At 43.6% G+C, this 22,637-nt stretch overlaps 1 long non-coding RNA gene across 7 annotated transcripts; it reads right to left on the reverse strand.

Moving 5' to 3' along the window:
* Positions 1–17,170: 17,170 nt before the first annotated feature.
* Positions 17,171–21,487, reverse strand: LOC127530351 (uncharacterized). 7 transcript variants are annotated; one of them, XR_007936943.1, is made up of 4 exons: positions 20,281–21,487; positions 19,440–19,932; positions 19,063–19,149; positions 17,171–18,424 (listed from the first exon to the last, which is right to left on the reverse strand). It is a non-coding gene; the product is annotated as an uncharacterized LOC127530351 (long non-coding RNA). The 7 variants fall into 7 exon arrangements; XR_007936942.1 differs by having other exon boundaries at positions 17,171–17,583; positions 17,816–18,424; positions 19,440–21,487; XR_007936939.1 differs by having other exon boundaries at positions 17,171–17,583; positions 17,642–18,424; positions 19,440–21,487.
* Between the last annotated feature and the right edge of the window lie 1,150 nt (positions 21,488–22,637).

Below are 22,637 nucleotides of genomic sequence, written 5' to 3' on the forward strand. Positions count from 1 at the left end.
AAGGTAGCCGTACTGCCTGGGTCTAAAAAAGCATATGACTTTACTACCTTGTTGCCTTTCTTCGCCTTCACTTGTACTGGAACAATGGCAAGGATACTGTTTGTGTCCCCAGCCCCAGTATCAGAACATGCTTTGTTTGCTTTGTCTACAAACCCACTGATCACGGACTGTGGCTCACCATCGTCTGCTGATTCTTCTTTAGGCGTAGCCTTTTCCTTGCTCTTTACATGCAGCACAGTGGGATGAAGCAACGAGCAGACCTCACAGTGTAATTTCTCCTCACAAGACTTGCTCATGTGTCCCTGCTTCAAACAACTGAAGCACAGTCCTTTCCCACGGAGAAAGTCTATCTTCTCTTTGTGAAGCGATTTCTTCAGTCTCTTACATTGTGCCATGCTGTGTTCACTATGACAAAAAAGACAGGGCTTGGTAAAAGCACTGCCAGAGCTTGTAGCACTCCTTTGGCTTAGCGTTAACTCTGTGCTAACACCTGGTTTAGTACTCACGGGTGTTGCAGATGTGGAAAAGATTGTCTTGTGACTCCTTCTCTCTGATGTGAGTTTTACTGGAGGCCCTGATTGTCCCTTGTTGCTGTCCTTTATGTCTCCAAACAAAGGGTTTAGTGCAACTTTAGCCTGCATGTTAATGAACCTGACGAGATCCTTAAACTTGGGTCTTCTGGATGTTCGCTCCTGGATGTCAAAGGCAACACCCCTCCACTTCTCTTTCAGTTTATACGGAAGCTTGTTGACAATGGCACGCATGTTGGCCACGTTATCCAGCTCTTCCATATAATCCAGGTCTGACATGGCGTTGTTACAGCTGGTGAGGAAGAGAGCCAGTGCATTAAGCCCTTCACCATCATCAGGCTTGATTGTAGACCAACTCAGAGCCTTGTCTATGTATGCCACAGAGATCCTGTATTCGTTTCCAAAATGTTCCTTTAATAGTTTCTTTGCCTTGTGATAACCTCTATCTGGATCCATATGTAGACAACTTCGTATCAACTCTCTGGGCTGTCCACTAGTGTACTGTTCCATGAAGTACAAACGATCTTTGCTGCTCTCCGTTTTATCTTCAACACCATGCTCGAATGCTCTGATGAAGAGTCTGTATTCCAAAGGATCTCCCTTGAAGATGGGAATGTTTTGTGGTGGCAGGGCAGAAAGTTTTTGCTGTTTAATCAGTAGTTCTGTAATGTCCCTTCGACGTCGTCTTCCAATGGGTAAGGCCTCTGCACCTGTTACACTGACGGCAGTACTGCTGCTTAAAATGCTACATACGGAGGACTCGTCATCGTTGTCGTCGTCATCATCGCTTATGGCTGGTGGACATACCAATTCAGCATTTGAGTGTGATGGTGACTTATGTTTCAGTTGTGTATTCCCACGACGCTCAGTGGTCATATCATAACCTGTTTCAGATTGTCCATGTCTTTTCCATGATATAGCTGTCTGCTTCTCTTGTGGCTTAAACTGTTCATTGTCCTTTTGTTGAGCATCTTCTTCTGTGTACTTTTTCAAAACTTTAAGTTTAGCATCTGCAGCCGCTAAAGCTGCCTGAAGCTCAAGTTCTTCTTTCTCAGCTTTAATCTTTACTTCTTGCTTTTCCAAGGCTTTCTTCCTTTTCAGTGTAGCCGCCTTTGCCAAAAGTGCAGCCTTTTCCAGTTCTGCTTGTAAGCGTGCTGAAGAAGCTGAAGAGCTTGCCTTAGACTTGTTAGACCTTTGTGATGTTACCTCTGATACACTATCAGATGGTTTAATGTTTTCATCAACTTCCTTCGCTTCTCTCATACGTTCATGAACTAGACGTATCCAACGCTCAACATCATCGCTGAAGGTCTTCAAAGCATCAGACTTTGGTTTAAACCACATGTCTTGATCACTAGTCACTTCCTCCTTTGAAGTAATTTTCTGAAGCAGCTCTTTAACAGAAATATTCAGCTCACAGAACTCATTGAAAAGCTTATTGAACTCAACCACTGACCTGTTCTTGATCAATTCCAAGTTGCCATCATCATCCATTAAACGTAGCATTTCATTCTTCTTTGCTGTAAGCTGAGCTAGAGCAGCTTTCCTTGACCCTATTTTCTTCCGTAATGCATCCTCCATAGCTTTGACTGTAGGCTTCACTGGCCGTTTTTCCTGTGGGGCTGAGTCCCCCTCCTCCATGCTTCCTAATGCAAGATTAGCCTTTTCCAGTTGCTAGCCGCTAAGAGCTCAATACATCCAAGTGTTCCAATGTTTTCAAAGCCAACAAAGGATAACCATACGTGGGTCGTTAGCGGCTCTTCCGTGGGCCGTTCGCGGGTCGTTAGCAAGTCGTTGGCGCTAACTATTGAAGCTATGCTCTCTGTCCATACATTAGCTTTTTCCAGCAGCAGCAGCAGTACTTACTTGAGCCGTTACAGTGCTTTTCTTTTCCTGTCCAGAATCCACAACTCCAATGTCTTCTCAGTCCACAGGGAGAAGGTTTTCTTACTATATGTACTGACTAATGCTAGTTAGCAGTTACCTCTGGTTTACTCATGTCCAATCCCAGTTGTATTGAACAATCCAGTCCAAGTCCAGGTTATGAAAAAACAAGAATGTATTTATTTACATTGTGTCGCTGCTTAATTCACAAAAAAGGCTTTCAAAACAAACACAGGACGGGACACGATAAGAAAACCGTGTGTCTCCACTGCTAACCTGGCATTTCTTCCCATAATCTCACGTTCCGGTGAGCCAAGCTGCAGGCTCTTAAAGCTACAGTACCACCAGAAATTAAACATAAAGTGAACAGTCTGTTCCAGTCCAAAAGATAAACAAATAACCATATTCCATTAGCATCACTCTGAAATAACCATTAAACCAATATGCAAACTTAAGGTTCAAAAGTTACAGCAAAAATTATATCTACTGTAAATAACAAACAAATAAAATGAGAAAATCAGCAAACTTATGATTGCCTCATACAGTGTTCCTTCCTCTGTTCTATCATCTTGCCCCTGTTGAAGTTCCTTCTTCTTCTGTTCACATCCTTCTTCTGTTCTGTTGTCGTTCCTTCTTCTTCTGTTCTGTCATCGTGCCCCTGTTGACGTTCCTTCTTCTGTTCTGTCATCTTGCCCCTGTTGACGTTCCTTCTTCTGTTCTGTCGACGTTCCTTCTTCTGTTCTGTCGTCTTGGTTCTGTTGGCGTTCCTTCTTCTGTTGTCTTGGTTCTGTTGACGTTCCTTCTTCTGTTGTCTTGGTTCTGTTGACGTTCCTTCTTCTGTTGACATTCTATCTTCTGTTCTCTTGGTTTTATTGGCGTTCCTTCTTCTGTTCTATCATCTTGGTTCTGTTGACGTTCCTTCTTCTGTTGTATGGTAAATGGTTGTATTTATATAGAGCTTTTATCCAAAGCGCTTTACATGATACATCACATTCACACACTGATGGCAGGAGCTGCCATGCATGGTGCTAACCACGACCCACCAGGAGTAATTAGAGGTTAGGTGTCATGCTCAGGGACACCTCGACATGAGCACGACGGGGCGAGGATCGAACCGGCAACCTTCCAGTTACAAGACGGCCACTCTACCCACTGAGCCATGCCGCCCCTGTTGGCGTTCCTTCTGTTCTGTTGTCTTGGTTCTGTTGACGTTCCTTCTTCTGTTCTGTCATTGTCATCTTGGTTATGATGGCGTTCCTTCCTCTGTTCTGTTGTCTTGGTTCTGTTGGTGTTCCTTCTTCTGTTCTGTCTTCTTAGTTCTGTTGACATTCCTTCTTCTGTTCTGTCATCTTGGTTCTGTTGGCGTTCCTTCTTCTGTTCTGTTGTCTTGGTTCTGTTGATGTTCCTTCTCCTTCTGTTTTCTTGTCTTGTTAGAACCTCCAGGATTTTTGACCCAGAGACTCTAATAGAAGTTCTGTGTTGTCTCCAGAGGAACCTTCAGATGAACCTTCTGCTAGCAGCTCTGAGATCAGTTCATGTGTATGTGTGAGTGTTGCAGCTCCATGACATCCGTTTACACTCAGCTGACGGTATGTGGTCATCAGCTGCTCCACTCACTCTGCTGCAGTCACTGCACTTAGAACGTTCTGCTGTGTTGTGCAGGGTTCTGCCTCCATGTTCTCCTCTAAGATGCTGAGAAACTGATCAGTGTTGAAGCATCTTTAACATTTTCTTCTCTCCATGTCGTGTCACTGATGATGGTTTAAACAGCAGTAGAGGAACGGTGAGGAGGTCAGAGTTCGTCTGAATGTTCTCCAGGTTCCTGCTGGGTGAAGAATGAGGTACAGAACCCACCTACAATCTGGTGGAGCAGGTTCAGAGGTTTCACTCGCAAACTGAGGAGGAGATGTTCAGAATGTTGATGATGTCCCCGATGTTCTTGATGTTCTTGATTTTCCTGAGGTCTTTAATGTTCCTGATGTTTCTCATGTTCCTGATGTCTTTAATGTTCCTGATGTTCCTGATGTTCCTGATGTCTTTAATGTTCCTGATGTTCCTGATGTTTCTCATGTTCCTGATGTCTTTAATGTTCCTGATGTTTCTCATGTTCCTGATGTCTTTAATGTTCCTGATGTTTCTCATGTTCCTGATGTCTTTAATGTTCCTGATGTTCTTGGAAGTTTCCTACAGACCCAGAGAAGTTACTAAGTCAGTGTGAGTTCCTGTTAATATTCTAAATAATAAATGAGGAGTTTCTCCTTCAGTTTAGGTCTGTTAGCAGACAGAAAGTCTATAGATGTGTTTAGAACCAACAAACTTCCTGTTATTTATTGTTGTTTGTTTCTGCTTAGCATTGGGTTGTTGTTGTGTTGTTGTATTGTTATTGTGTGTCAGTGTTGTTGTGTGTTTTGCACATTTGCTTTTTTTTCTAGAGGAATTTTAACTTCAGGAATCATTTCAATTAAAACTACAAAATTTTTATTGACCAAAACAAAACTGGAAATCTACTGAAGCTGCTGCTGGAAACATGTCCAGGTGGACATCAGGAGGACTTCTAGATGTTTCTCCTCTGAAGTCATCAGTCAGATCAGAACCATGAATCAGTGTCAGGTTCTGTTGGAGGGTTGATGAGGAATGTGGACTGAAGTCAGAGACCTCAGGGGACCTCTGGACCAGCTCCAGGGAGGACTGGAGAGGACACAGAACCACAGGACCTGGACCAGGACCAGGACCTTGGTGTGTGATGCGGTGAGCAGGTGTTGCCTATCGATAATCAGGCAGGTGGAAGCAATCTGATCATCCACCTCTACCTCATCATATAAGCGGGGCATTGCCATCGCTTGTCTCTGGACCGTTCAACAGCCCAGTCAGTGTTTCACTCCTGGTTCTCTGTTCAGCTCCTCTGTTTTCAGACTCTTTGTTCTCCTGCTCTGTAGTTTGGATTCCACCTGCCTGCTGTCCAGCTTATCTCCTCCACTCTCACCCGATTCTGGATCGCTTCTACACCTCCATTTTGCCATTCATCGTCTTCCCTACCTGGATGCTTTCATCTGACTTCACCTGCAGTCCGTTCTCCACTGAACTCTGGTGCGCAATCTAGTTTAGCTTGTAGCTTAGCTTCTATCTGTAGCCTCATGGCTAGTCACTAGCTTCTGTCTGTATTATCAGTCTGTGCCTTCTGTAAAACCGTGTTAGCATTATAGTTAACACATTTGTCTGAACACTGTGTAGTGCAAAGTCAGTATATTCACAGAGTTATTATTTTGCTCTCCTGTCTCACGGTGTCCAGGTTAGTACTTTGTTTATAGTCCGTAGTTTATGATTCTGCTTTCCTCTTTTTGTGGTACGGTATTCGGGAGAGTACTTTGGCCGTTTCTTAATATGCGTTCTTGTCCGTTCTTGTGGTCTCGCGTTCTCGTGAAACATCATCAGTCGGAGACGGAGTACTGTTCCAATTCTTAGACCGCATCTGACCGAGACCGCAAGAAATGTGGTTCTGTGGTTCTGGTTCTGTGGTTGTGGTGCTGTGGTTCTGCGGTTCTATGGTTCTGGTTCTGTGTTTCAGTCTTCCAGTCTGTCTAAGTGTTCTGTCAGGATGAAACCTACTGATGGTTTATTTCTGAGTAAGCAGTAAATAAACCTGATTGGTCCTGATTATTTGTTCAGCTGAACGGAGGAACCCGATTGGTTGAGTCCTTCCTCTGCTGGACGCTGATGCAGTTTTACAATCGGAACAGAACTTCTTTACTTCCGTTATTCCTGACAAAGCCGTCATAAAGTCCCACAGAAATAGAGAAGATCTAGAAAAACAGCATAATCACAAATATTACAGAAAAATGTTTAAACAACGTATCAAAACCTGTAAAATATATAAATGTGAACTTGTCCTAATAAAACAGCCCGATCTCACGAGGATTCGTGAAACTGTCACGTAAATTTTTGTTTCGGTTTCGTGCGCACCAACACGATTTCGTCATGTTTTTCGTGCCGCTCACCACGAAATGCGCACCAATGTATTTTAAACGGCGGACTTTTCGTGCCACTCAGAACGTATTTCAAACGAATGTGTATATTATATTTTTAATGTAAAACCGTGGCGAATCCAACGCTATATTTTGCATGACATCGTCCCTAACCAAAACCCTAACCATAACCTAACCATAAGCCGGTGGTACACTTACCAATTTGCATAGGAATTTAAAGAATGTCCGATGATGATCACACAAGCAGTATACGCCGATGGACAGCTTAGATCGCCATGAATCCGCCGGTATAAACCACTTTCAGCTGTGATTACCACAGCGGGTTTCGTTGTGAGCAACACGAAAAACATTTTGTGGTGAGCGGCACGAAAAACATGACGAAATCGTGTTGGTGCGCACGAAACCGAAACAAAAATTTACGTGACAGTTTCACGAATCCCCGTGAGACCGGGTTGAATAAAACCAACATATCTCATAAATGTAGATATATCTTTAAATGTTTCAAAAGTTTTAATAAAATGTGAGATAACATTTAATTAAACAGTAATAAAATATCTGTAAAATGCTTCTAAATTGTGTGAATGTGCTGGAAATGGCACAAAAATGACAACAGGATGTATAAAAAAAATAAAATATTTTTAAAAAGGGGAACAAAATATGTTTTTAAAAAACTTCTTAGAGCATCTGAAGAAATGTTTGAATAAAACTTTTAGAAAAATCTCATTCAAACGTTCTTATATCAACAAAATGTTTCTGAAAAAGACAGAAAAATATTCTGAGGAATAAAAATGAAAAGTGGAAGAAAATGTTTAAAACTGATTCAAAAATTAAAAAAAAAACACAAAATGTGGTGAAAAGAGGAACTCTGGTGATAGAACATCCAGAGCGAATAAAATAATAAATATAAAACATCCCCTGAGTATAAAATAAGTAGATGTCAATAAAGCAGCTGAGCCCAGGTCAGTCAGCAGCTCTAAACGTTCTCCTCTGGCTGATGTGTCAGGACTAGAGCTCTCTGCTTTGCTTCTGGTTCTGCGGTTCTAAAAGCTTCCAGTTTTCCTCAGATGTCTGGTGGATCCTCAGAGCTGGCAGAGCTTCAGAGCAGCAGAACAAATGGAGATCTGTTCAGCTTCAAAGCGTCTGTAGGTGGAGGAATCAAAGCAGCGCTTCAGAGGCTGAAGGTGGAACCTCTGGAGGCGTCATGTTGGAGAACATGGGTTAAAGAACGTGGGTCAAAGAACATGGTCCGTCTCCAGAAGCTTTACTGCTGCAGCTTCTTGCTGACTCAGTGGAGTTCGAGTCAGGCCAGGCCACGAGGAGGAGAAGTTCTCATTTGGACTCTGGATCCGGGACAGATGTGTGTCTGCTGAGCACATGGCATCGCGTTTTCTGCAGAGTCAGTTCTGTTCTCCAGCAGCAATTGATTGAGCTGCGGCTTCGGCAGCCAAAAGCAGTTAAAAATACCCGGCCCGACCAAATGAGGTGCAATTTGTTTGTTTCTCTTCAAGCCTGTAAAGTGGAACCATGTGAAGCAGAGACTTATATCTCCTCCAGGCTTTTCTTTCTTGTCTTCTTTGAAAATAATTGGAAATGTCGATATTCTAGTTACCACATTTCAAACATAATTACAAGCTGTGGGCATTGTTTGCTTTTCTGATGTGGTCCCACTTCTTTTTTCTGGGGCATAAAAAGGCTAAATAAGCATGAATGTTCTCTTTTTTCTCTCTTTGTCCTAATTTGTTTCCAGAGCGGCCTTTTATTAAAGCTGCAGCTCCACAGTCTGATACCAGACGACACGTTTGAGTCCGTCTAGAGGTGATGAGAGGCTGGATTTGGACCACGCCCTGCACGGTGATGAGGTGGCTGAGATGAAGCCGGCAGTAACCAGACAGAGAACTATAATCACCAGAAGCTGTAATCAGCCTGAGGTCTGGAGGAGGTGTCTTCTGGAGGAACCAGCTGCTGCTCCACCGTCTGACAGACTTCATGGAAATAAACCGTCCTGCTTCTCCACAGCTCCAATTAAAGGATAGTCCTCCACCTTCTGTCTGAGGTTCTATAAAGGTTCTTCATGTTTGTTCTGTGGTTCTCTGACAGGGAACAGCCTGAAATCAGAACATGTTTTTATTCTGGATGAATCATTTGTTCTATACACACATGGACAAAATTGTTGGTACCCCTCAGTTAAAGAAGGAAAAACCCACAATTCTCACTGAAATCACTTGAAACTCACAAAAGTAACAATAAATAAAAATTTATTGAAAATTAAATAATCAAAATCAGCCATCACTTTTGAATTGTTGATTAACATAATTATTTTAAAAAACAAACTAATGAAACAGGGCTGGACAAAAATGATGGTACCCATAACTTAATATTTTGTTGCACAACCTTTTGAGGCAATCACTGCAATTAAACGATTTCTGTATTTGTCAATGAGCGTTCTGCAGCTGTCAACAGGTATTTTGGCCCACTCCTCATGAGCAAACAGCTCCAGTTGTCTCAGGTTTGATGGGTGTCTTCTCCAAATGGCATGTTTCAGCTCCTTCCACATATGTTCAATGGGATTCAGATCTGGGCTCATAGAAGGCCACTTTAGAATAGTCCAACGCTTTTCTCTCAGCCATTCTTGGGTGTTTTTGGCTGTGTGTTTTGGATCGTTGTCCTGTTGGAAGACCCATGACCTGCGACTGAGACCAAGTTTTCTGACACTAGGCAGCACATTTCTCTCCAGAATGCCTTGATAGTCTTCAGATTTCATCGTACCTTGCACACTTTCAAGACACCCTGTGCCAGATGCAGCAAAGCAGCCCCAAAACATTACTGAGCCTCCTCCATGTTTCACCGTAGGGACAGTGTTCTTTTCTTCGTATGCTTGGTTTTGAGTCTATGAACATAGAGTTGATGTGCCTTACCAAAAAGCTCCAGTTTGGTCTCATCTGTCCAAAGGACATTCTCCCAGAAGCTTTGTGGCTTGTCAACATGCATTTTTGCAAATTCCAGTCTGGCTTTTTTATGACTTTTTTTCAGCAGTGGTGTCCTCCTTGGTCGTCTCCCATGAAGTCCACTTTGGCTCAAACAACGACGAATGGTGCGATCTGACACTGATGTACCTTGGCCTTGGAGTTCACCTTTAATTTCTTTGGAGGTTGCTCTGGGCTCTGTGGATACAATTCCAACGATCCGTCTCTTCAATTTGTCATCAATTTTCCTCTTGCGGCCACGTCCAGGGAGGTTGGCTACTGTCCCGTGGGTCTTGAACTTCTGAATAATATGAGCCACTGTTGTCACAGGAACTTCAAGCTGTTTAGAGATGGTCTTATAGCCTTTACCTTTAAGATGTTTGTCTATCATTTTTTTTTCGGATGTCCCGGGACAATTCTCTCCTTCGCTTTCTGTTGTCCATGTTCAGTGTGGTACACACCTTTTCACCAAACAGCAGGGTGACTACTTGTCTCCCTTTAAATAGGCAGACTGACTGATTATGAGTTTGGAAACACCTGTGATGTCAATTAAATGACACACCTGAGTTAATCATGTCACTCTGGTCAAATAGTTTTCAATCTTTTATAGAGGTACCATCATTTTTGTCCAGGCCTGTTTCATTAGTTTGTTTTTTTAAATAATTATGTTAATCAACAATTCAAAAGTAATGGCTGTTTTTGATTATTTAATTTTCAATAAATTTTTATTTATTGTTACTTTTGTGAGTTTCAAGTGATTTCAGTGAGAATTGTGGGTTTTTCCTTCTTTAACTGAGGGGTACCAACAATTTTGTCCACGTGTGTAAAACATCAGAGAACAGAGAAATGTTCTTCCGTTTCACAAACTGGTACCGTAGAACATGTTCTGTTCTACCAACAGTCCAGAACCTAACATATTTAATGTGTTCTGATGAAGGAACCCAGAGGTGCTGCAGGGTCTTAGACTTACTGGTAGAAAATAAACGTTCTTGAGCTCCTTGTGCCTCCAGCTGTGGGACTGGAGGACCAGAACTTTAAACTTCTTTGATCTCTGATGGCTCCAACTCCTTCTGCTCCTGCACAAATTCTGTTTACATATTCATATTTTTGAGTTCTTTTAATATTTTATTTTTGTTTTATTTGTATATAGTGTGTCATTTTCTATTTTTCTCGATGACTTGGAGTTTCCAGTGGAAATTTTGCTGTGTGGAAACACAGTAACAAGAAAGATTCTTGATTCTTTTCAGTCTTTCTGGAAGTTAAAAATGTAAACTTTGTGGAGGATTTCAGAGATACTGTTGGTGGGCTAACAGGCTAGTAAGCTAACATGCTAATAAGCTAACATGCTGTTTGACCATGTTTAACGCTGTTTCTGGTGAATTATTCTACTGTGTGACTTTAATGCATCTGTAGAGAAAAACAATAAAGACTTTCGACTTTTTAATGTTTTGATTTATTCAGATGTTTGTTCAGCAGATTTAAACAATCAAACTGAAGCTGTTTCTGTCAAACATCATCTTTCTGTAGTGAAATATTTCCACCAGAGCTGCAGCTTTATGGACAACATGATGATCAGGATTATTTATCACGGTTGTTCAATGCCTTCAGGGCTAGAATGTGATCAGAGTGAGTCTTTAATGTCGACCGTCATCTGTGTTTAAATGTTAAATTCATCTCTTCTTCCTGCTGCTGGTTTTAGCTGAACTCCTCCCTTCAAACCAAGATGCTCAGATTGTTCAAATCTTTCTCCTAAATCAGTCGAAGGAATGTTAGTTTGGCACAGAGAGTCTGGAAGTTAAAGTCCTGCTCTGATAATTCACTGTCTGAGGTTTCCTCAAGCTGGAACATTTTAAAACTTCTTTCTTTGCATATTTCACAGAAACTCTCTGTCCTGTCGAAATTATTTGGTGCAGTTTGTCTGTGCACCAAAGAAATTACAGACAAAACTCACACAGGTAAACGCAGACAGGTAAATGTGTACGGGTAAATTCGTAGAGGTAAACTTCTATGGCTAAATCATCCTGTTGAATTCACTGAAGTAAATTTGTACGTGTAACTGTACATGTAAACTCGTTTAGGTAGTGGAACAACAGAAGTTACACCAGCTTTAGTTGCTGATGAGTTTGTTCGGAGTAATCTTTACACAGTCAGATCATTCTGCCGACACAGCTCTGTAGAATGGTCTAACCCACCCCCCATAGCTCTGTAGAATGGTCTAACCCACCCCCCATAGCTCTGTAGAATGGTCTAACCAAACCCCCCATAGCTCTGTAGAATGGTCTAACCAAACCCCCCATAGCTCTGTAGAATGGTCTAACCCACCCCCCATAGCTCTGTAGAATGGTCTAACCCACCCCCCATAGCTCTGTAGAATGGTCTAACCAAACCCCCCATAGCTCTGTAGAATGGTCTAACCCACCCCCCATAGCTCTGTAGAATGGTCTAACCCACCCCCCATAGCTCTGTAGAATGGTCTAACCCACCCCCCATAGCTCTGTAGAATGGTCTAACCCACCCCCCATAGCTCTGTAGAATGGTCTAACCCACCCCCCATAGCTCTGTAGAATGGTCTAACCAAACCCCCCACAGCTCTGTAGAATGGTCTAACCCAGGGGTGTCAAGATCCGTTCCTGGAGGTCCACTATCCTGCATGTTTTAGATGTTTCCCTCTTCCAACACAGCTGATTCAACTGATCAGGCTCGTTATCATGCTTCTGCTGAGCTTGATGATGAGCTGATCATTTGATTCAGGTGTGTTGGAAGAGGGAAACATCTAAAACATGCAGGATAGTGGCCCTCCAGGAACTGAGTTTGACACCCCTGGTCTAACCAAACCCCCCATAGCTCTGTAGAATGGTCTAACCAAACCCCCATAGCTCTGTAGAATGGACTAACCAAACCCCCCATAGCTCTGTAGAATGTTCTAACCCACCTCTCTAAGTAGAGTGGTCTAACCCACCCCTCTAAGGAGAATGGTCTAACCCACCCCCCATAGCTCTGTAGAATGGTCTAACCCTCCTTATCGTTCTGCTGCTTGTTTTCCAGTGGACCTGGGTGGAGCTAAACGGGATGCTGCTTCTGTTCAGTAGAAATAGAGATAAAGGGTTTGATGGAACATCTGCAGCAGGAAGAGGAGAACCGTTTTTAATGTTCTTCTGGATGATCCTCAGCAGAACTTTTCATTTGGTCAGTTGCTGTTCAAAGATTCTTCTGCAGGTTCTTCTGCAGTAGATGTGAGGTCCTCTGAAGTGATGGAAACTGGGCGTAGTGTTTGAGCAAGCAGTCAGCAGCCAGAAGCATTTAGCTATAAACGGATAATTTCTGTTTCTGCTTCATGCTGACTGCACTGCCTGGAAACCCCAAAGAATTTCACAACCATTAGAGAACCGGGAACATGATAACCAGCAGAACAAATAAATCCAGAACCTCAGACGCGTTCCAATGACTTCACCTCTCAACCTTTCCTCAGTTCCACCTCTTTTATTGTCCTCAGACAGGCTACTGTTCAGCTGCTGTTGGTTTAAGATCCTCCTCTGAAGGAACGTCTGAAGGAATGTCTGAAGGAACGCCTCAAGGAACATCGAAAGAGTCTGTTCATGGAGAAGTTAAAGAAGTCCTCTTCAACCTGTGACAAGATGTTTCAAGTTTAAATTAGAACCCTGATGTTACATTAGAACCATCCATAATCTACACACCGCTTAATCTTCATCAGGGTCACGGGGGGTGGAGTCTATCCCAGCTGACTGAGGCTGAAGGTTCACCTGGACAGGTAACAGACTATCACAGGGCTACACATAGAGACAAACATTCACACCTACAGACAGTTTAGAATCACCAGTTAACCTCAGCATGTTTGTGGACTGAGGGAGGAAGCTGGAGAACCTGGAGAAAAGCCACACATGTACAGGAGAACATGGAGACTCCATGCAGGAAGATCTCAGGAAGACCGGGACACAAACTGGGGATCTTCTAGCTGCAAGGCGACAGATCTAACCACCCTGATTTTAAATTAGATTAGAACCCTGATGTGAAATTAGAACCCTGATGTTAAATTAGAACCCTGATGTTCCATTAGAACCCTGATGTTCCATTAGAACCCTGATGTAAAGCCTTTTCATGATCCAGTATCTCCAGAAATAAATTACATCCATGAAATGTGGTGAGAACAAACAGAACAGTTCCACCAGAGCAGAACAACTAAATGGAACCAGCAGAGAACAGCTTAATTATTGGACCTTTAAACGTTGAATAAAACAGAACATCTCCATCCAGGCTGGTCTGGTGTCTCCATGAAGCTCCTCTGAGTGTTTATCTATGGATGGTTTCATGTTTCTACTGAAATACAGACTTTTAGCTTCTATGTTTCTCCACCTTTTGAGATTCTACCGTCAGCAGAACCGACCTCTGAGGAGGACAGGCTGAGCATGTTGTTCAGGTTTCTGTGGTTCTAGGAGAACTTGCTGAACCTGAGCAGAGTTGAGGTCTGGCTGCTGTGTGACCTGAATAAAGAACCTGGTGGGCGTTTTTTTGGAGCGGAGAACGTCCAATGAGAGACAAACGTCTCCGTTGGTGACGGCTGAATGGACGGACGGTAACTGAGGAGACAGAATGCAGGAGGCCTCAGCTGCTTTATTCACACATATAAATCACCAGCAGAGGCATCTACTCTGTTCTCCTACAGGTTCTCTCCCCATGACCAGAGCTCTCAGCACCTCCAGGTGAACGTAGTATCTTCTGACTGTGGAAACATGGAGACCAGAAGGATTCCAGATGATTGTTGATTCTTCTGAATCTGTTCAAACTGTTAACCTGGTGGTCAAGTTCCTCCCTGACAGGAACATTTATCTGAAGGTCTCTGTGAATCCCAGTGGAGATTTGTGGTGACCTTCCTTATCAGAGCGACCTTCTTCTTCAGACCCACCTTCTTCTTCAGATCCACTTTCTTCTTCAGAACAACCTTCTTCAGACCCACCTTCTTCTTCTTCAGATCCACTTTCTTCAGACCCACCTTCTTCTTCAGAACAACCTTCTTCAGATCCACCTTCTTCTTCATCTCTGAGGACCTTCCAATAAACCCACTGAGCTGTTCTACAGGTTCTGTAGCCACAGAACCAGAACCTCAGATGCTGATTTAATAAAGTTCCAGATGGAGGCTTTATATTCATGAAGAACCACGGTTTCTTCTAAAACCTCCTGAACGTCCATGCCATGAGAACTTTAACCGTTCAGTTCTTCATGTTCCTGCTGCCTTCTGACACATTTAGAAACTTTTGTTTACAGAAACTCTACGACAGGAGCTCAGTGATCAGTCTGAGGCAGCCAGATGTCAGGGTTCTCCTGTAAGGGTTCTCCTGTTCTCAGTAAACAGCAGCTCCAGGTGGTCTGTTAGAACTCAAATGTTCTCTGAGCAGCTGAACCTCCAATGGCTGGTTTCCATCAGTCTTTTCCACGTTCTCCTCATTACAAATGGTCTCATGTTTCGACTTAAATGTTCTAATCGTTCATTTTAGCCTCTAAAGGCACTTTAAGCCATTTTCCAACCAACAGCTTGTGGACGTTCTACCTTCAGCATGTAGACGTTCTACTTTCAGCATGTGGACGTTCTACTTTCAGCATGTGGACGTTCTACTTTCAGCATGTGGATGTTCCACTTTCAGCATGTGGACGTTCTACTTTCAGCATGTGGACGTTCTACTTTCAGCATGTAGACGTTCTACCTTCAGCATGTGGACGTTCTACTTTCAGCATGTGGACGTTCTACTTTCAGCATGTGGACGTTCTACTTTCAGCATGTAGACGTTCTACCTTCAGCATGTGGACGTTCTACTTTCAGCATGTGGACGTTCTACTTTCAGCATGTGGACGTTCTACCTTCAGCATGTGGACGTTCTACTTTCAGCATGTGGACGTTCTACCTTCAGCATGTGGACGTTCTACTTTCAGCATGTGGACGTTCTACTTTCAGCATGTGGACGTTCTACCTTCAGCATGTGGACGTTCTACCTTCAGCATGTGGACGTTCTACTTTCAGCATGTGGACGTTCTACTTTCAGCATGTAGACGTTCTACCTTCAGCATGTAGACGTTCTACTTTGAGCATGTGGACGTTCTACTTTCAGCTTGTGGACGTTCTACTTTCAGCATGTGGACGTTCTACTTTCAGCATGTAGACGTTCTACCTTCAGCATGTGGACGTTCTACTTTCAGCATGTGGACGTTCTACTTTCAGCATGTAGACGTTCTACTTTCAGCATGTGGACGTTCTACTTTCAGCATGTGGACGTTCTACTTTCAGCATGTGGACGTTCTACTTTCAGCATGTAGACGTTCTACTTTCAGCATGTGGACGTTCTACCTTCAGCATGTAGACGTTCTACTTTCAGCATGTGGACGTTCTACTTTCAGCATGTGGACGTTCTACTTTCAGCATGTGGATGTTCTAACCAGTTCTACCCAGCAGCATGTAGACGTTCTATTCAACAGCATGTACACAGAACACAACGACAGAACGTATTTAAGAACATTAAAATGAGCTCAGTTTGAATCTGAAATCTGCTGAGAACCCTGTGTTTGTTCTGCTGTGTTCCACAGTGTTCTGCTGTGTTCTAAAATGTTCCACAGTGTTCTGCTGTGTTCTACAGTGTTCTGCTGTGTTCTAAAATGTTCCACAGTGTTCTGCTGTGTTCTGAAATGTTCCACAGTGTTCTGCTGTGTTCTACTGTGTTCTGCTGTGTTCTACAGTGTTCTGCTGTGTTCTAAAATCTTCCACAGTGTTCTGCTGTGTCCTACAGTGTTCTGCTGTGTTCTACTGTGTTCTGAAATGTTCCACAGTGTTCTGCTGTGTTCTACTGTGTTCTGAAATGTTCCACAGTGTTCTGCCGTGTTCTACTGTGTTCTACAGTGTTCTGCTGTATTCTGCTGTGCTCTCATGCTGTCTCGTTGGTTCCACCAGAACCTGTGTTTGGTACAGATGAAGATTCTGTTGGGGCAGCTTAAAGGTGTTAGTGGAGAACCTCAACATGCAGAACAGTGATGGACTGAGTTCCGTGGAGGAACTGGTGATGGTCCAGTTTCTGCTGCACAGGTAGAACTCAGGTGATCATGAAAGGTTCTGTACAGAACCAGCAGAACTCACATTGTTGTTCTAAGGTCTCACAGTTCTCCCGAGAAGATGAAGCAGATGGGTTTAGATGTTTCTGGTGTTGGGTCATCTGAACCTCCTGCTGCTGAGTTCTAAAGGTTCACCTCAGAACCTCCAGTTGGGTTTGATTTGTTCTATGACCTCATCTCCAGTTACATCATCTTATTATTCATAATCATCTCAGGTGGAGCTGAACCGTGACCAGAGAACATATTTTGGAACAAAGATCACACTGTGATGAGTGATCTCACCGATCCTGATCCTCAACTGGAGAACAGAGGTCAGAACCAGAACCAGCTGCAGACAGAACCGCACTGAGATGACCTTCAGGTTCTGAAGAACACTGAGAACATGTTCTGAGTACAGCAGCCTATGAGAACCCACAGAACTCTGGAACAGTTCTGTTACATGGTTCAGGTTCCTGTTGTGGTTCCACAGAGGCTGGATGGGTTCTAGCGATGAGAACTGTTGGTAGAACTGTTTGTAGAACCGTTTGTAGAACCATTTGTAGAACAATTAGTACAACCGTTTGTGGATCCGTTGGTGGAACTGTTCAGCTGAGAGCCTGACAGTGACAACGTTGGTTTCTGGCTACCGTGGAATTAAAGGTTCTGAAGCGTTCTCCTCAGAAACAGGTTTACTTGTTTCTCCGCATTTCTCGCTGATGAGTCACACTTTCCAGGTCTGAGCAGAACAAACATTCTGCTGCTGGTGGAACCATAGACTGCATGGAACTTGCTAGTTTTAGTCCCACATTCTCAGATCTGTGCTGCTTTCACTGTTCTCTGCATCCCAGGCCACTTCATTAGGTACACCTGAGAACTCTGAAGTGAACCCTGAAGTTCTGCTTCAAAAGTTTCTCCCTCTGAAAGTTAGTGATCAGAAAGCTGCAGTGGACTGGAACCCATCGACTGACATCTCTTTAGAATGATCTAACCTCCTCACAGTTATGTAGAACGATCTAACCTCCTCACAGTTCTGTAGAACGATCTAACCTCCTCACAGTTCTGTAGAACGATCTAACCTCCTCACATCTCTGTAGAACGATCTAACCTCCTCACAGTTCTATAGAACGATCTAACCTCCTCACATCTCTGTAGAACGATCTAACCTCCTCACATCTCTGTAGAACGATCTAACCTCCTCACATCTCTGTAGAACGATCTAACCTCCTCACAGTTCTGTAGAACGATCTAACCTCCTCACATCTCTGTAGAACGATCTAACCTCCTCACATCTCTGTAGAACGATCTAACCTCCTCACAGTTCTGTAGAACGATCTAACCTCCTCACAGTTCTGTAGAACGATCTAACCTCCTCACATCTCTGTAGAACGATCTAACCTCCTCACAGTTCTGTAGAACGATCTAACCTCCTCACAGTTCTGTAGAACGATCTAACCTCCTCACAGTTCTGTAGAACGATCTAACCTCCTCACATCTCTGTAGAACGATCTAACCTCCTCACAGTTCTGTAGAACGATCTAACCTCCTCACATCTCTGTAGAACGATCTAACCTCCTCACAGTTCTGTAGAACGATCTAACCTCCTCACAGTTCTGTAGAACGATCTAACCTCCTCACAGTTCTGTAGAACGATCTAACCTCCTCACAGTTCTGTAGAACGATCTAACCTCCTCACAGTTCTGTAGAACGATCTAACCTCCTCACAGTTCTGTAGAACGATCTAACCTCCTCACATCTCTGTAGAACGATCTAACCTCCTCACAGTTCTGTAGAACGATCTAACCTCCTCACAGTTCTGTAGAACGATCTAACCTCCTCACATCTCTGTAGAACGATCTAACCTCCTCACATCTCTGTAGAACGATCTAACCTCCTCACATCTCTGTAGAACGATCTAACCTCCTCACAGTTCTGTAGAACGATCTAACCTCCTCACATCTCTGTAGAACGATCTAACCTCCTCACATCCCTGTAGAACGATCTAACCTCCTCACAGTTCTGTAGAACGATCTAACCTCCTCACATCTCTGTAGAACGATCTAACCTCCTCACATCTCTGTAGAACGATCTAACCTCCTCACATCTCTGTAGAACGATCTAACCTCCTCACATCTCTGTAGAACGATCTAACCTCCTCACATCTCTGTAGAACGATCTAACCTCCTCACAGTTCTGTAGAACGATCTAACCTCCTCACAGTTCTGTAGAACGATCTAACCTCCTCACAGTTCTGTAGAACGATCTAACCTCCTCACAGTTCTGTAGAACGATCTAACCTCCTCACAGTTCTGTAGAACGATCTAACCTCCTCACATCTCTGTAGAACGATCTAACCTCCTCACAGTTCTGTAGAATGATCTAACCTCCTCACAGTTCTGTAGAACGATCTAACCTCCTCACAGTTCTGTAGAACGATCTAACCTCCTCACAGTTCTGTAGAACGATCTAACCTCCTCACAGTTCTGTCGAACGATCTAACCTCCTCACAGTTCTATAGAACGATCTAACCTCCTCACATCTCTGTAGAACGATCTAACCTCCTCACAGTTCTGTAGAACGATCTAACCTCCTCACAGTTCTGTAGAACGATCTAACCTCCTCACAGTTCTATAGAACGATCTAACCTCCTCACATCTCTGTAGAACGATCTAACCTCCTCACAGTTCTGTAGAACGATCTAACCTCCTCACAGTTCTGTAGAACGATCTAACCTCCTCACATCTCTGTAGAACGATCTAACCTCCTCACATCTCTGTAGAACGATCTAACCTCCTCACAGTTCTGTAGAACGATCTAACCTCCTCACAGTTCTGTAGAACGATCTAACCTCCTCACATCTCTGTAGAACGATCTAACCTCCTCACAGTTCTGTAGAACGATCTAACCTCCTCACAGTTCTGTAGAACGATCTAACCTCCTCACAGTTCTGTAGAACGATCTAACCTCCTCACATCTCTGTAGAACGATCTAACCTCCTCACAGTTCTGTAGAACGATCTAACCTCCTCACATCTCTGTAGAACGATCTAACCTCCTCACAGTTCTGTAGAACGATCTAACCTCCTCACATCTCTGTAGAACGATCTAACCTCCTCACAGTTCTGTAGAACGATCTAACCTCCTCACAGTTCTGTAGAACGATCTAACCTCCTCACAGTTCTGTAGAACGATCTAACCTCCTCACATCTCTGTAGAACGATCTAACCTCCTCACAGTTCTATAGAACGATCTAACCTCCTCACATCTCTGTAGAACGATCTAACCTCCTCACATCTCTGTAGAACGATCTAACCTCCTCACAGTTCTGTAGAACGATCTAACCTCCTCACATCTCTGTAGAACGATCTAACCTCCTCACAGTTCTATAGAACGATCTAACCTCCTCACATCTCTGTAGAACGATCTAACCTCCTCACAGTTCTGTAGAACGATCTAACCTCCTCACAGTTCTGTAGAACGATCTAACCTCCTCACAGTTCTGTAGAACGATCTAACCTCCTCACATCTCTGTAGAACGATCTAACCTCCTCACATCTCTGTAGAACGATCTAACCTCCTCACATCTCTGTAGAACGATCTAACCTCCTCACAGTTCTGTAGAACGATCTAACCTCCTCACAGTTCTGTAGAACGATCTAACCTCCTCACAGTTCTGTAGAACGATCTAACCTCCTCACATCTCTGTAGAACGATCTAACCTCCTCACAGTTCTGTAGAACGATCTAACCTCCTCACAGTTCTGTAGAACGATCTAACCTCCTCACAGTTCTGTAGAACGATCTAACCTCCTCACATCTCTGTAGAACGATCTAACCTCCTCACAGTTCTGTAGAACGATCTAACCTCCTCACATCTCTGTAGAACGATCTAACCTCCTCACAGTTCTGTAGAACGATCTAACCTCCTCACATCTCTGTAGAACGATCTAACCTCCTCACATCTCTGTAGAATGATCTAGTCTTTCTAGTGTTTCTGGAATCAACCTGCAGAGGGACAGAATGCTTAAAGCATTTCATTGGACGTCAGATCAGGAAACATCTGAGTCTTTCTAATCTTTCTAATGTTTCTAGTCTTTCTACTCTTTCTGGTCTTTCTGAAGATCAGGAAACATCTGAGGGGACAATGAGTCTCCAACCCAGTGAGAACAATAACTGCAGATAAACTCAGTTACTCTAGCATAAAAGCACTGAAACCTGAAGCTTTATTTCATGGAAAATAAGGTTTGTTTTTTCTAACTGCAGTGCCACCAGTGGACAGATGGTGATGTGGTTCCATCACAGACTTCCGTCCTGAATAGAACTAGGAGCTGAGTCTACCTGTGTTCTCCTTGGGTTCTGTATGGAGGAACATGCAGCAACTATTGTGTCGAGTGTTTGTCAGACATGCAGACATTCAGCCTTCAGATAAGAAGCAAACAGCTCCATTCATTCTGCTGATGCTCTTTGAGATACAGAACCTGTCTGACCCACTTACACCACACGTTCTAGAAACCACAACTAAGCCAGGTCTGACAGAACAATAAGAACCAACAGAATTTAACTTGAGGATCTCTTTAAACAGAATGCAGAGCTGTTGTGATGGAGTCAGGCTCTAAATGTTGGTTCACAGAGAAAAATGGTTTCTACTCCAGAAAAGGCTGAAAGTTTCTCATGTTTCAGAGGCTTTTCTTTGGACAGAATGCCTGAACATGGTAGAAGAACTTTAGAACCGTTCTGTAGAACGTATTTAAGGATCTAAACCTGAACAGACGGGTTAGTTTGGACAGAATCTGATTCCAGATCTGTTTTCTGCTCAGATCCTCAGCTGGGAGAGTTTCAGAGGAAAAAAGATTCAGCCTTGAAACCACGACTTTAAAATGAAACGGACTGTCAACAGGGAACCCTAGAACTAGAACCATGTGGGTTCTTAACAGAAAACCAGCAGAAAGTTGGTGATAGATGAATTGAACTTCAGCGGTTTGTTCAGTAGAACCTTCAGTTGGAACCTTCAGTAGACCCTTCAGTAGAACCTTCAGTAGAACCTTCAGAGCAGTAATGGTTCCTGAAGCTGTGATGGAACACTGCCATTGTTCTGCTAATGGACATCAAAGCTGTGTCCTTTTTTATTTTGGGATGGAATACAATCTCACAGAACCTGAACAGAGGACCAGAACCCTTCAGGATCAGAACCCTTCAGAATCAGAACCCTCCAGCACCAAAACCCTTCAGAACCAGAACCCTTCAGGTCCAGAACCCTTCAGGACCTGGAACCACTCAGGTTGTGGATCAGAACCACTCTAAGTGCTCAGGAGGTTCTGGCAGCTTCAGCTGGACCTGGTTTTCTCTTTTTTTAGCAGATGATGCAATCCTCCAGCAGCATTACAGCAGCCAGGGCAGAAAACTCTCATCGTAAAAGGAATGTGTTTGTCTGAAGGCCAGCAAGGTTCTGTGCAGGTAGAACCGTTACATCTTTGACAGGAACCGGTGAGGAACGTGAACATGTGGGTGAACCCTCTAGAGCTGCTGCAGGTCCTATTAAAGCTCATGTTGACACTGAAATGTTCTTCTTGTGGTTGAAGTGTTTCCGAGCACCCGAGTGGTCAGTAATGTTCTGTGGCAGCTGGAATGACAGGAATGTGGCGCCGCAGCCCAAAACACCGAGCAAGGAGACGTTTTCCATGTTGGACCAGAACCACAACCCTTGGCCTGCCTTCCTGGTAGTGTGACGTCAAAAATACAAACTATGGCATGACCTCCATGACCTCCATGACCTCCATGACCTCCATGACCTCCATGACCACACCTCTGGATTAAAAATCCACGAGACTGAAATTTTTAATTGGTCAGTGGAAAAACTCACCTGGTTCCAGGTAAAGGTGACATCAGAGCTTCTTGTTCAGACTAATGTCTGGTCTCTGAGCTGATGGAGACCAGTGAGGCATTCAAGAACATTTGTAAACTGCAGCGTCTACTGATGGCTGTGAGAGGAAACATGTCTTTGGTCTGAGGTTTGGCTGCTGGAGTCCAGAGAGCAGCAGCTGGAACAGATCTACGAGCTATGCAGGACGTCTGTTGGTCTGAAATAACTGCAGGAATCACCTGAGATCATCTGCTGGAATCTGGAACATCACATTTCTACCACAAGTTATCAAACATATTGCACCAAACATGGACACCCGCTTATTGGATTAGA

This window comes from Acanthochromis polyacanthus, chromosome 16 (genome assembly GCF_021347895.1).
Source record: "Acanthochromis polyacanthus isolate Apoly-LR-REF ecotype Palm Island chromosome 16, KAUST_Apoly_ChrSc, whole genome shotgun sequence".
Lineage (NCBI taxonomy): Eukaryota > Metazoa > Chordata > Actinopteri > Pomacentridae > Acanthochromis > Acanthochromis polyacanthus.